This window comes from Cupressus sempervirens, chromosome 10, assembly GCF_028749045.1.
Source record: "Cupressus sempervirens isolate cs-2001-9-10 chromosome 10, ASM2874904v1, whole genome shotgun sequence".
NCBI classification, from domain to species: Eukaryota; Viridiplantae; Streptophyta; class Pinopsida; order Cupressales; family Cupressaceae; genus Cupressus; species Cupressus sempervirens.
This window is the reverse complement of record NC_143127.1, coordinates 202,349,987-202,366,090: the sequence shown is the minus strand read 5'-3', so window position 1 is coordinate 202,366,090 and position 16,104 is coordinate 202,349,987.

Below are 16,104 nucleotides of genomic sequence, written 5' to 3'. Positions count from 1 at the left end.
GGGCAACTGGCACTTGGCATATGTACCTCAGGTATATTTTGATCTTTTTTTTCTATTCTTTAGTGGTAACCTAAATATCTACTTATTTTTATGTTCCTCCCTCATTTCCATCTTTCACAAATCCATCCTTGGTAGTCTCCATTACCTCTTGATCATCTTTTTCTTCACCTACCTCCTTAGGTGTTTGTTCAATTTTCTTTGCTATTGTCAACCCATAGATAACTTTCCATATCTGGGTGCTCTATTTGACAACCTCCTCAATATTATTATGCAAAATTTTAAAGACTTTTTATTTGGGAGAAAATCTCCCATTGTATTTGTTTATGCAATTAGTCACTAATGACTTGTTCAAATCTGGCATTACTCTGGCTGGAGTAGTCTCCCTAATATTTCTTTCAGTTGTTAAATTGTATTGCCATCTTTGCTCAACTCTATCATATAGACTTTTGGTTAATGAGTTGGCAAGCTCAATAGGAGCATTCTTAAATGTGGCCATCATCTTATTCATGCCTAACTTTTCAAGTTTGTCAAACTCAACATGTGTGAACCCTGATAAATCTACATTGTTCTTAATATTGTCACACAAGTTGTCTAAATTAGAAAAGGGATTGTAGCTTACTATTTTGAATTGATTGTTGTCATTAGATTATGTCCTTTGCTCATCTGATTCATCTAGAGCTACATACTTTACCCTCTTTGGTTTATTTTGTTGACCCTACTCTATAGTAGCAATATTCCTTTTGCCTTTAGGTTTGTCATCTTCTTGAGTCTTCTTTGTAGTGGCCCTTGTGCTAGCCCTGGTAATAGGTACTCTTAGCTTCTTCCTTTTTTTTCTTCACAACTTCCTTTGGTTTCCTTACAGTAGGCTCCTTATCTTTCCTCTCTTTTTTTGTTAGTTTAGGTGCTTCATTGGCTTCTTCTTCCTTGACACCATCATGTTCTACTTTTTCTTCTTGGTCCTCTCCTTGACCTTGTGTTAGTGCAAGTGGGGCTTGGGTAGATTGATCTTCTTTATCATCCTCATCATCATATTCTTCTTCTTCTTCCTCTCCCTCTTCACCAAATCTTTCCTTTAGCTTCTTCACAATTTTGTTCTTCTTTCTTTCCACAAAATTTGTCTTCAAATCTATTGTGATTATTAATTTGGCTTCCTCATAATTTCCAAATGAGGTTACACTCATTTCTACTTATTCTTCTAGTAGCATTGTGATGGTTGTTGATGCCTCATCCACATTTATTTCATAAGGTAATGGCTTGAGCCATCTAACCCTTGGAACAACTTCTTGTACATATGTATGATCAACATCAACTAGAAAACAAACATCATTATAATATTTCTTCACTACTGACATTGACATTCTTATTCTTTGTTTCATAGACTTCTTAAAGTCTTCAAAATAGCTTGGCATTACTAACTCAAAGTTGTCCCCAAGTTTCTCTATGAACTCTCCAATCTAAACTACAAGAGATCTATTGGTCTTCTAAGAAACTTTTCCAAATGAAGAAAATTTGTTCTGCACATAGAAGAATATGCAAACTAGTAGTGAACCAAATTTGCATTCATGCACTCTTTGTCTTTCTTATGGCTACCAAGTTTTTTGATAACTATTGGAGTTGTAACTCAGCAAGGTCATAAGAGTAATCCTTCTTCACTATCTTGTAGCCTAAATCCATAGCCATTCAAGATACACTGTTCAATTTTCTAGATTAAAAGAACTTGTAAGAAATTATTCTTAATACAAATGCAATTAGAGGATCTAAAATTTTATCTTTGGTCAATCCTCTTTTTTCCCATATGACCCCTATATTCTTCTCAATTACCTCCTTAGCATCACTTCGTATGGTCTTGGGTTTGTCTAGGGTAGGATATCATGGTACTCATCCTTTTAGTGATCTTGGTAGGTCCATATTCTAACCATGCAGACTAATCATGTATTTTGTTAAGCATTATTTGAATCCATTCCATTTTGAATACATTTAGAAAATCTAGGGCACAAGTCAACCATTTTCTCTCTACAATTTTGTTTTCCTCCTTCAACACTCCATCTATACATAGTTTTCCATACAAATATTTAATTTCCATGTCTCCAATACTATCAACCTTACAAGTGTAGCAACATCTTACATCTTTTATCATCAAAACTTGTGGTGGTATCATCAATAATGCACCAATAGGGTCTCCCTTGTGTCTTATCTGAGGAATAGCTCGAAAGGGTGGTTGTTTAATCTCATTACTTATTAATTAAAAATTTAAAACCTCTTTTCATTCCTTCCTAATAGTAGTAGAAGATCTAGATTCCATTTTAAATAACTGGGGTTCACAATAATTTAGATAGCATAGCTCAGCAAATGATAAATACCTTATGAATCTGATGATTGGTGATGAGTAGCAACTGAATCTAGTTCAAAAACACTTGAATCCTTCTTCTCAATTCATATAATTCTCTTTGTGCTCTCTTTGATCTTGAATGAATGAAAATGAGTTAAAATTTGACTAGATACCCCTTGAAACTCAATAACAAATGCTTAGTACTTATACAGATATAAGCTCGGCTACCATAGCAATTTCAACTCACATGGCTTACACATAATTTATTCTATGCTTGGCAACCATAGTGAGCTTGGCCAATACTATCACCCTTAATAGCTTGGTGTTAATTGAATTTTCATTTTCACTTGGCAACAACTTTGAAACTTTTCATGCTCGACAACAACACAAAAACTAACAAAACTTATAGATTTCTTCCAAGTTATGACCAATACATTGCATCATAATTCATGCATATATAATCTTTTGAAAACTTAAATTATTGGAACTAATTTAAAATATATCAATGAAATATCAGTCCCATATACCTTTTGATTGTCTATTTGGGGGTAATGTGATCACCTAATCCATTGGATCAAGTGATCTCATCTAAACTTGGTGTGTTGCAATCTTCCTTTTTCTTCCATGTCTAGTTCATCTACACTTTGACTTTCTCAACATCAACCTTCTCTTTGCCTTTTTTAAATTCACTACTAGGTGCCTTTGACCTTGTTGGGCAGTTCCTACTAATGTGACCAATCTTCAAATAGCTAAATCATGTAGTTTGACTCAACCATCTATTGTAATCAATTTTAAAATGTGTTCTAATGTAATTCTCAACATGTCCATAATCTTGACAATAGTGACAACTATACCTCATATTGTAATCCCAATTGTAGGATTTTTCATTTTGTTACTCCTTTGTCTGCTTGTTTGATGTCCACTTGATATTAGATCTGAATTCATATGATTTATGTCCATACTTATGATAATTGTGGCAATATCATTCAAATCTTTGTATGCTTGAAGTATTGGTCTTGCATTCATGTTATTGATGTCCTTGCTTGTTACACTTATGATAGTAACTCATGAAATTTTTCTTAGGGTTCTAATTTGCATTGTTGATCCTACAAACATTTGTTGTATGACCTAACTTTCCACAATTATGACAAGTGGGTTTGTAGTTCTTACCTTTGTTTCTTCTTTTTTCACCACTTTTAGATGATTCTCCTTCCTTGGTACTAGTGTAACCCAATCTAGTAGTATCATTATTAGATCTAGGAGACCTCATCAATTTCTCAAAGTACTTGATGGCTTCACTGGGTTTATTAAAACTTTCAACAAATTATTTTTCTCTTCTAATTTCCTTCCTTAGTTGTTCATTCCATAATTTTAGGATTGTGCTCTCAATGTCCTTTCCATTCAATTCATGATTGGCAATCATCACTTGATTCATTATTTGCAGTTGCATGTTAGCAATCCTTTGTACCTATGATGTCTTCTCATCTAGTTAGTTGGTTAGTGTCCTTTTTTCATCTTCAATCATGACTTTGTCTTCCTTAGCTTTCTTTTTTTGCTTGGTCACCTCACATAGCAATACTAATTGGACTTCCTATTTTATCTTAAGATTTTTTACCTCTTCAGTTAGGGCACCATTATTTTCCATTAGATCTACAATTTTTACATCAAACTCACTTGAATTTCCATCTACAAATAATTTAGTAGTGTCTTCCTTTTGGTAATGTGTGTCATTTTCCTCAATAGCTATCTCTTTTCTTCTCTTTAGTGACTGCTTCAACTCATCTCTTGCTTCATTTAGTTGATGTAGAACAAGCTGGATTTCAATCTTCTAGTTCTCAATAGTCTTTACCAATTTGTAGACTTACATCTTCAAGATCTTTCCTGAAAGAACAAGGCTCTGATACCAATTGTTGGAAATAACAATAAATAAAGTAAACTCTTTGGGGGGGGGCGAATTAGTACTTCAAAACTCTAACCATTAAAACATTTACCACAAATCCATCTCACAATTCTCATGTAAATTAAAATACCAAACTAAACATATTCATCCATAACATGAAAAAAATTAACACATATGACACAAGATATTTGGTTACCCAGAAATCCTCCAATGAGAAGGTAAAATTGGGGTGGATATGACACCCACAAATCTTCACTACTGTAGTTGTAAAGTATATCTAATGAAGGTTACAATTATTTGACCATAAACTATGATCTATCATGTGAAAGGTTTTCCCTGCTAAAGGCTTACAAATATTGTTAAATCTTACCCTATTAAAGGATTTCAACACCCTATTAAAAGGATGCCTAGTTAAAGGATTGCAACTTACAATAAAGTAAGTAGCCTGTTAAAGGATTTATAAAAACTTGGTAGGACTACTTTATTAGGATATTTTTACTAATTCTAGTAATGACCCAAAAAAGGAGTTTCTAAAGGGAATTTTTATTCCCACCAAGAAAATGATTTCCAGGATCAAGGATCTAGATGGATTTTTTACTAGTAAGTTCTAACTAATATAGAACAAAATGAAAACTAATTCAAATGACACATAAGACTACATACCTCCCATCATTGAAAATGAAATAAATTTGAAGGAATGACAGGAATTGGACACTTCTTTTGGGTATATTTTGAATAATGAAAGAATTATAACTTATTGCAGTGGAAATGTACATGTGCCAATTTTATATGAGTTATTGATACATTATACAAAGTTGAAATTGATATGAACAAAGTGATTGTTGATGCAAAAGCCTTAATGGATCTCAAGTGGATGAAGAGACAAATGAATTTAATATAGTTAGGGATGCTACGTGGCCAAACATAGAAATTGATATCACCATGTGACAGGTTGTACTAGAGATCAAGGCTTTGCCTAAAGGAGATAGTGATTGAATAGAGCTGGAATAGACCATGAAGAACCAATAGAGGGAGGATAGTCATCAAAATAAGGTATCTTACTTTTGTAGTTTTCTCACTATGGACACACCTATATTACAAATAGAGAACTGATCATGAATACAAATACTAGCAGCTGTTCATTTTTTAAATCTCCAATATTATCTCTTGTTATTTATGTCTTATTTGTAAAAAGTATGATTATCAAGGGAAAATGTGACATGTTTCTTATCTCTCCCATGTCTAAAGCTTGTTGCAATCCTTTTTTACTAAAGGATTACCAATATTGGGATTAATTCATTCAATTATTGAAAGAAAATTTTATCTTCATGTTTTGAGTTAGTCCAATACAATGTAGTGTAATTTTTCTGATCTTGTTCATATGAAAGGAGAATATAATTATAGTGTGTCAAGTCTATATTGAGTTATCTTATTTCATAAGATCTGATACTTCAAATTTAATTTTTCATGATAATTAATACAAATGGAGAAGTATTTTGAGTTGTCCAAATTGGATCTTGCCTCTTCTTATGTTGTCTTTAATTTTAAGTAATTCAATGACAAAGTGTATTGAATTTTAGTTGTAATTCATTTTGAATTATATATCTTATCTCATATTTATCTTTTGATCAAATTGATTGAGTAAATACTTAATGTTGCCCAAGAGAATTGAGGAGTTCCATAGGGAGATTGTGATAAGAATAAAATCTAAGCTGAGTATTGATTTTTCTTCATAAAGTAAGTGAATAGATCTTAACTGATGGTGTCAAATTTTATGAGTCAATAATCCAATGGATAAAACATTGGTCATGTATTGAAGTTCATAAAATCATTGAGACTACATAGTTTTTATCTTCATAAATTAAAAAAATTAATATTTCAATTTGTGTTGTAGATCTCAAAAATATTAGCCTACACTTGATTTATAGAGCTTTCGGATCTTGCGAATTAGCTATCTTATAGTCCTTTTGTGTTGAGAATAGATTGAAAACTATAAAAACAAAAAAAAGTGAGATTGTTTGAGGGAGATTGTTGAGAACATACAAGTATGACCAATATGCTTCAATCATTATTTTGTCACTAATGTCAAACTTGCTATTTGCTAGTAAGACAATTACTTATATGATGTAACTACTATCACTTATTTGATTGATGAAGATAATTTGCTCAAAAGATGTAACAATAGAACCTAGAGGAAAGGTTGAGTTATGTTTATGTAATGAAGTACAAGAATCTAATAAGAAAGTGATAACATGATTTATTGATAATCTTCTTAAGGTTACAAAGGCTAGTTACACTAAGAAAACTTAGAAGAACAAGTTACACAAAGTTTGTTTGCCAAGATTGACCAAATAGATAGTAGGTGTCGAGAAAAGTCATTGCAAGATGAGAAAAAAATTAGTTGGAGCCAAGTATATGCTTATTCTAGTGTATGTCGAGTAGAATAATAGATGTCGAGTAAAGTTTAGTTGGTGCTTGTAAACTTTAGTTCATGTCGAGTAATTTCATAGAGGATGTTGAGCAATGCAGTATGTGTTAAGCATTAGAAGCAAGATAATGTCAAGTTGTTATATTATTTGAAAGATCATGAATTCGATGGATCTAAGCTAACAAGTTTGTCTTCTTGGATTATGTGAACTAGGTGGAAGATAAGATTGATGAGTTGGAGGTAGAGAATTCAAGGTAAAACATTCTTAGGTGAATTCAAAGAGGATTATAGGAGAAGTTTTTAGAAAATATATGGAATGTGGGATAGATTCATTGTATCTTACCTAATCCATCCAAACCCTAAAGTCGATGATGGAGAATAAGTAGAAAAAGATCTTAATTTCCAAATTATTTGAATGGCTGGTCATGAAACAAGGTTGTCATGTGTGACAACCTAAGGGAGACAAGGAGTCAAGGGTTTTGCTTCATCAAGTGACCTAAGAGAAGAGTTTACAATGACATGTTAAACAAGAAGGATTAAGGATATGAACGCTTGAAGGGTGAACAAGATAGCAAAGATGCAATGTATGAAGGCCAAGTAGAATGGAGGACTAAAATAGTGATTTGTAATCTGCAAATGAAGTTGTAAGTTGTTATTAGATCAAAGCCTTATTGTTACTCTTTAACAATTGTATCAGTCTAGGGTAAATCCTTTGAATTAAGGTTGACCTAACAGTCATTTATAAATCCTTTAACTGGATGACATTCCAAGTGAGTGGTCTAAATTCCTCTAACAAGGCTCACTCCTAATAGGGTGATTGAAATCATTTAATAGGGTCACATTTAACAGTGTGTATTGTAACCTTTAATAGGGTTGGCCTTCCAAAGGGCATCACTCTAGAAGAGTGAAAAAGAATATCATGTTACTGGTGGCTTTTCCCAAATTGGGTTTCCATGTAAGTCATTGTGTCAAGTGTATTGATGAATCTGTTATGTTTCATGTTTACATTTATGCAAGTTAATTTGACATTAACCTACAAGTTTTTAGTAATCTTATGGATGCATGCATGATGAATAATGTTTTATGGTTTTACTAAGCTATGAAAAGTTGTATTTATACATCTAGACCTTGGATAACTAATTCACCCCCCCTCTTAGTTATTCTAAAGCGTTTCAACACTTTTGTTGTCTTTGAATTAAAAGAATTATATGATATTGTCTTTTATAATGGTGTTTATGGTAAATATTGTTGGAGAGGGGAGTGATTTTAAATTCCATGGTATACCCATGTGAATCTTCTAGAATTCAAAGGGAAGAACACTAAATTTCTTATTAGTTGGTCCTAATGACATCTCTAAGAGTATTAATCATGGTCTGTAGCTAATTCCTAAGTACTTCCCATATCTCAAAGGGTTGTTAAAATCTTGTCAAATTAGAAGCCAACAAAATGATGAATTTGTTGAGGAGATCACACAACATAGGTTTTGTTTTAAAGTATAATGCATATGTTAGAACAATGTCCCTGATTGTGTCATAGAGTTGAATTTATTGTTATTAAAAGGATTTGTTCTTGGATGATGTTTTAAGTACTCTTCCTAGAGTAGTATGCTTTATTTTATGTGATAAGTAGGCCATTCATGTTTTATATCTTTCACACCTTGCTTTGATTGGTTCAACTTATTGTAGATTCATAATGTTTTTTATTAAGAAAACTTCATTTCCCTAGGTGGGTGGCAACTCAGTCAAGGTTTCTTAACTACTATTTTAAAATAATTTACAATTCATTAATATCTTAATGGAGGACAAGAGAAAAAAATATGAAAGCCCATATAAAAGAACATCCTCATGGCCCACTACAAACAGATTTACCCATGGGTAATAGAAAGATCTAGCCTAAGAAGAAGGGGGAGTCTATATGGTAATGCCTAACAACCTAGAAATAATGTGGGAAATAAATTTCTACCTTGGATTGTAGAAGATAAAGGTGTTTCCTCTAAAAAATTTTGACTCTGATAACACTGGTATCTTGGGTGATTTTTTTAACACCCATTTTCAAGGACAAGAAATATGCTAGGATAAAGTAGTCTCATCTATTTGATATGTCAGATCTCAAATAGATGGCTCAAGGAGTATGTAATACCCCCCTCTAATGATGAAATCTAATATTATCTTATAATTGATGCCCCTATTTAACTAAGAAGTTAACTATATATATATATATATATATATATATATATATATATATATATATATATATATATATATATATATATATATATATATATATATATATATATATATATATATATATATATACACACACACATGCATACATACATACATATATATACATATACATATACATATTATATATATATATATATATATATATATATATGGAGAGAGAGAGATGACTAACTGATTCAATATGTGCATTTAGTTGAAGTTAACTATATATATATATATATATATAGAAAGAGAGAGAGAGAGAGAGAGAGAGATGACTAAGTGATTCAATATGTGCATTTAGTTGATTAACTAATAAATAAATTAATAGATAAAAGTTATTAGTAAATAAATATTATATATCAAATTAAATACATTAGATGAATTATAAACTATAACTTAAGGATGTGATTAATGATCACTACTATTAGTCTACTAAAAATCCTGATTGGATACCCCAAATGCCATGACCCTTTCACAAGTCATGAAACATGTATTAATAGGAAAAGAAGGGATATCATAAGCATCAAAAAAATACATTTTAAATAGCAATTGCAAATCAATATGATTTAAGGTTTATAGAGCAAGAAGGAAGAAAATATAAACAAACAAAAGAATAGAAAAAAAAAATTATATAGATAATGACAACAAGAAATAAATGATGGAATGTCACGAGAACTGAAGGAAATTATATAAACCTTAGTAGACATACTTGTATGACATAGATTTCACACATGGCATTGTTTGATATTAAACATAAATGCAAGAATCGCATGCTCATCGCCGAGAGGTATTTATAAAGAAATTATGAGTCTCCTATGGAATAATTAGGGACATTATTGATAATCAAGTAATAAGACAAGACCATCATAAGAAAGGCCATCTATCACATTGGTACAAAGGAAAATTATAAAAATCTTCCCAACCAAGTCAGGAAAGTACATAGATAACAAGGAATGGGCCGACCAAAGTCAAAACACAAATTTAAAAAAGCATTAAATTAGGAGGAAAGAGGTCTTGAAAATAGTAATTATCAGTTGATATGGAATGACATCAAACCTTAACTATATGCATATCATACTTCTCCAATTAGAGGCAAGTATAAATAAATAAAATTGAATATAGACATTCATTGGTAATAATGGGGCATACTCATAAGATAGTGAAGGTATATATATATTGAGTATTCTTATTATAATTATACACATTTATACTATTTGAGTAATATAATTAAATTATTACTATGATCTCAATTATTATTAAGGTTGTTCCCTAATATCATTATAAGTGATTACTTATAATTGAATGGAACATTACAAGACTTAATCTTTTCATTATCAAAATATGACTATCCTCAATATTATCATTATTAGATTTAATAATCAGAAAGTTATAATGTTACTAGGGAGGGGCTTGTTTAAGTCCAAGCAATTAGATATTTGTCCCAAAATAGAGTAGGGATCAATGATCAGTAATTTTTTTGATGTGGACTTGGACCTGTAAACTTTGAGGGAATCCATTTGCATATTTCGCATCTCGGCAACTTGGATAACATTTATGTCTTTCGATCCTAAATATAAATAATTTCATCATATGATAACTAAAATGACTATTATTAATATTATAATTTAATTAAAATATCATAAAAATAATGGACCCAAAGAGGGGACATTATAGTGATATCAATAAAAAGGATCAAACTATTGAATACAATTGTTATATGGAAATATGATTAAACAAATGATGAATCTAAGTTCATACAAGTGATTTATTGAATATGGGAGAGGTAGAGTAAATCCACTCAAGATAGGTAGATTCCAAGATAGGTAAGGACATGTGTTCCAATGCCTTGTGGAAAGATCCCAAGATGGGAGAGGAAATGGTTTTGAATGCCTTGGGGAAAGAGTCCAAGATAGTTAAGAACATGATTCCAAACTTCCTAAGGAAATAATCCAAGATGGGTACAAGCATGCAGTCCCAATACCTTGAGGGAGCCTACTCATAGATAGGTATCTAGTGCCCTACAACATTGAGATTTCCATCCCCTTAAGGAGGTAAGGTATGAAACAAAAAGGACTTGAGATAAATATGCTAACCTATTCAATATATTTGATTAAATGAATCATCAAGGAAAATATATTGAAACTATAAAGGTCGGTCATACTATATCTTTTGATCCATCATAGATTCACCCTTTAATCATAAAGCCATTCATCAAATTATGTTTGAAACCAATTGAGGAAACTCAATATTATGGAATATATAATATATCATCATATATAAGATTTAATTATCAAACACAAGTCACTAGTAATATATAAATCTTGTACTCTTGATTATATCATCAAAATATGAATTTGGAACTTGAACAAGAGCCATGGATTAGTTTTGATCTTGACAATCAAATTAAAATCAGAATTGCTTTAGGAAAATCAATATTGAGAGGGTAGGACTAGAATATCCCCCTCTAATGATGAAGTCTAATATTATGTTATAATTGATGTCCCTATTTAACTAAGAAGTTAATTAAACACACACACACACATGCGCACACACATACACACATATACAATATGTGGATTTAGTTTATTAATTAATAATTAAATCAATAAATAAATGTTATATATCAAACTAAAGACATTAGATGAATTATAAACTATAATTGAAGGATGTGATTAATGATACACCACTATTAGTCTACTAAAAATCTCAATTAGATACCACAAATTTCACAACCCTTTCACAAGTCATAAAACCTATATTAATAGGAAAAGAAGGAATATCATAAGCATTGGAAAAAATACATTTTAAATAGAAATTACAAATCAATATGATTTGAGGTGTATAGAGCTATAAGGAAGAAAATATAACCAAACAAAAGAACAGAATATATATATATATAACATGACAACAAGAAACAAAATCAGGGAATGTTGCAAGAACCAATGGAAATTATATAAACCTTAGCAGACATACTTGTATGACATTGATTGCATGCATGGCATTGTTTGATATTAAACACACACACGCACAAGAATCTCATGCTCATCGCCGAGAGATATTTACAAAGCAAGTATGAATCGTTCTTATGGAATAAATATAGTAAACCACGTGAAATTTTTGATAATTAGGTAATAAGACAAGACCTTTATAAGAAGTCCCACCTATCACATTGGTACAAAGTGAAATCATAAACGTATTCCCAACTAAGTCGGGTAAGTACATAGACAACAAGAAATGGACCCACCAAAGTCAAAACACAAATAAAACAAAGCATTCAATTAGGAGGAAATAGGTCTTACAAATAGTAATTATCATTTGATTTGGATTGACATCAAACCATAACTATACCCATATCATACTTCGCCAATTAGGGGAAAGTATAAATAAATATAATCAAATATAGATTTTCATTGGTAATAATGGGACATGATCATAAGATAGTGAAAGTTTATAAATATATTGAGTATTACTATTATAATTATACACATTTATACTATTTGAGTAATATAATTAAAGTATTACTATGATCTCAACTACTATTAAGTCTATTCTCCAATATCATTATAAATTATTGCTTATAATTGAACAAAACATTATAAAACTTATTCTTTTGATTATCAAAATATGACTATCCCTGATATTATCATTATAAGATTTAATAATCAAAAAGTTATAATGTTACTAGGGAGGGGCTTGTTTAAGTCCAAGAAACTTGATATTTGTCCCAAAATAGAGTAGGTGTCAGTGATTTGTAATCTTTTGTGATGCAGACTTATACCTATAAGCTTTGAGGGAATCCATTTTTATACTTGGCATCTAGGCAACTTGGGTAACATTTATGTCTTTTGATCCTAAATTTAAATAATATCATCATATGATAAATAAAATGACTATTATCAATACTATAATTCAATTAAATATCATAAAAATAATAGACCCAAACAGGGGACATAATAGAGTATGGATAGACATGAAAAACTAGCAAACTGTCAACCCGGTTGATCTTGTCCAAAATATATTCCTTTTATTGAGAGAAATCTCATAGATCTTAGTGAGACTACGGAATTAGAAGCTACTATAGTTAATACTAGTGATCTATATATTGAGCTAGAGGTCCTCATAAGACAATTTATAGAAGAAGATGTCAAATGTAAATGTTTGGAGAAAGACAAAGAAATAGAAACCATGAATATCCTCATGGAAAGGGATAATCTTCTTAGGAGAATATATTTGTTGAAAGAAAAAAACAAAAGATTAGAGGAAAAACCTAAATCCTTACATGTAGATGTATTTAGAGATTTGGAGAATCTGAGATCTAAGTGTATGGCATGAGAATGATCTTTACAATTTTGAGTCTATCAAGGAGGGACCAATTATTACTCAGATCTATCAATGTTAGCTCATTGAAAAGGATAAAGACATAGTGAATACATCTCAACCCACAACTATGATTCTAGATAAAGGTAAACAAAAGGAAATTGGTATTCACATGAATGTACCTACTACAACTCCAAAAGATGTCCCTTTTATGTCACAATTTGACATAGAGTTGGAAAGAGCTAGGAAGGAATGTGAGAGCCTTTCTAAGGAGTTGGAGAAGGTTGAAAATGAAGCACAGGCTACTAAGATGAAGAAGAATATTCAATTCCTTAATTCTACCTTTGGTTTAATTAATGGACAAGCTACATATTCATTAGGTATATCTTTTGGCATTGCTTTTTGTCCCCTAGTGGGTAATGTTAGAATTTCTTAGTCTAGTCCATCTTTTTCTTCTACTACAATAGGTAAACAAGCCATTGGAAAACAAGTAAAAACTAATTTTAGTAGAAAATATTGATGGACCTAGTGTTAGTAGTGTAGAATTTCAAAAAGGCCTATAAACATGGAAAGGTACAAGAAGATATCCTTTGTAGGAATCCCTGGTCATCCTAATCCTATTCTGAATGAGCTAAGGGATAAGTTCGCAAAATTTTCTAGTAATAATGTTATTAATGGTGAAGAGAACCTTAGGAACTTAATTGATATGATAAATGATTGTGAAGTATAACATGAGGATATATTCATGAATTTATTTATGCATTCACTTACTGACGATGTTAGGGACTAGTTTAGGAGACTCCCTGATAATAGCATTAGTTCATGGCATGACTTGGAAAAGTATTTCAAAGAGAAGTATTAAGATAAAATAAATATCGGCTTTGTACTAAATGAGTTCAATAACATCAAAAAAGGCCAAAATGAGTCCACATTTGATTTCAATGTTAGGTTCCAAAAGGGAATGTATAGACTTTTCTAGGTCGTGAGGTTAGATGAAAGTGTGTGTCTAACAACATATTTAAATACATTTGATAGAAAGATGGCTTATATACTAAGAGATAAGGATCTTGAGATGTTTAGGGATGTCTTTAGAGTTGTAGTGAATATTGAGAACTGTTGGTGTAAATACTTTTTACTATTTACAATTTACTTAAGTTTACTTAGGTTAATGCATTATTTATTATTGTGCATTATTGTATTATTTCTTAGGTGAGACACTTAGGATTTTGCGTACTTTTATGAGTTTTCATGTTGACAACACAAAAGTAAGCAACTCTAATTCAGCACATGGTGTCTACAACACTGGAGTTTGGATAATTAACTGAGTTGTCATGTAGACAACATTGTTATTCTCACTCTTAATTAAGCACAAGGTGTCTACAACATAATTTTGCATGTTACACCTTTGTAGGCTTATCCTTTAATCATCGCACTTACTTCTATTCTTAATGGAGGATAATCCACTTTTGGTGGACATCTGCTTAGTTGTAAGAATTATCACTGTGCTGACTCCTAGACATAGTAGAAGCATTCTAGAGGCCTTTATATATAGGCACATGACAGAATATTGAATGACAATATATCAATTTTGGATATTGTTATTTTGATCATATCTTGTTGGTCTATTCTTATGCTTGTGCTTGAGTTCCTTGATCTTGAGTGATTTTACCCTAAGGAAAATTCTTACATGGTATCAGAGTTATACCAGATTCTTACATGGTATTAGAGCTGAGGGAATTTTTCTTCACATGGTTGTTTGAGACCATTCTTGCTTCACCTCTTGGAGGACCTTGACCCAACTCCAAAGTATTACAGTCATTGGGATTGTTTAGAGCTAGAACGGACCTCGCCATTGCATCTAGAATGTTGATTTGGTTAAAATTGACTATAAATTTGTCTATGATGGACCAAAATCAATTTTAAGGAAAAAAAATTTGCAAACCGACACCCAAAGGCCCAATTTGCAATTTTGGTATTATCATTCTTTAGATCTACAAATTTTATTTCAGATCAGTATTTATTATTCTTTGCATTTCCATCTAAATATTTCTACAAATTTTTGGATTTTTTTTTGGCCAATTGGGCCTACAGAGAAATTTTTTTGCAGGAACCAAGTGGTGAAACCCCAACTCTTGCAAGGAATATTCACTGTCAGAGGTAGAATATTCCTTACTACAAATTAGTGGGCATCTCTCTAATATCTAGTAGGCGGCATCAACCATAAATCTTGTTGGGACAACCTCAACCACAACCGGCCATCAATTCACATACTCCAACAGCCTTTTTTTGTTTAACACTATTGGCCCTTTCTTTTACACACCTGTAGGTGTCTTCCCACTACCAATGTGGGATTAATGAATGGGTATTCCCAATGATGAAAACTATTTTTGGCTCCTATGAAGAATCTTCTTAGCTCACTACTATTCTTTTTTAGTACCCACAAGTTTTTTTGGTTCACTGAGCACTGATGGCATACTCGTCACTGCCTTCAATTTTCCAGCCATCACTATTTCCTCCCTCTGGCATAGGCAATAGCACTAACAAAGTTTTTAGCATGAATTTGAACTTTGGCAACCCTAAAAAAGTCTGGTGCCATGATTTAAAGTCTTTGAGCACCAGACTTTTCAATTCCTCGTCGAATAGTTTTTCGATCCCATGATAGGCTTCATCGATAGTCTTCATAGGAATCACCACACATCATAGATAGCACACCACCACATGACATTCAAAATCCCTACCCACATGATTGCCAACATCAGCTACCAACTCAACCTCTGTCGTACTCCCCATCATCTACCATGTAGGCTCTGACACATTAGCGCACATGAGGAGCCACGTGTTTTTTTGTACAGGTCATACATGATGAGGTCATCTTGACATCACCTACCACGTCACCAAGGAA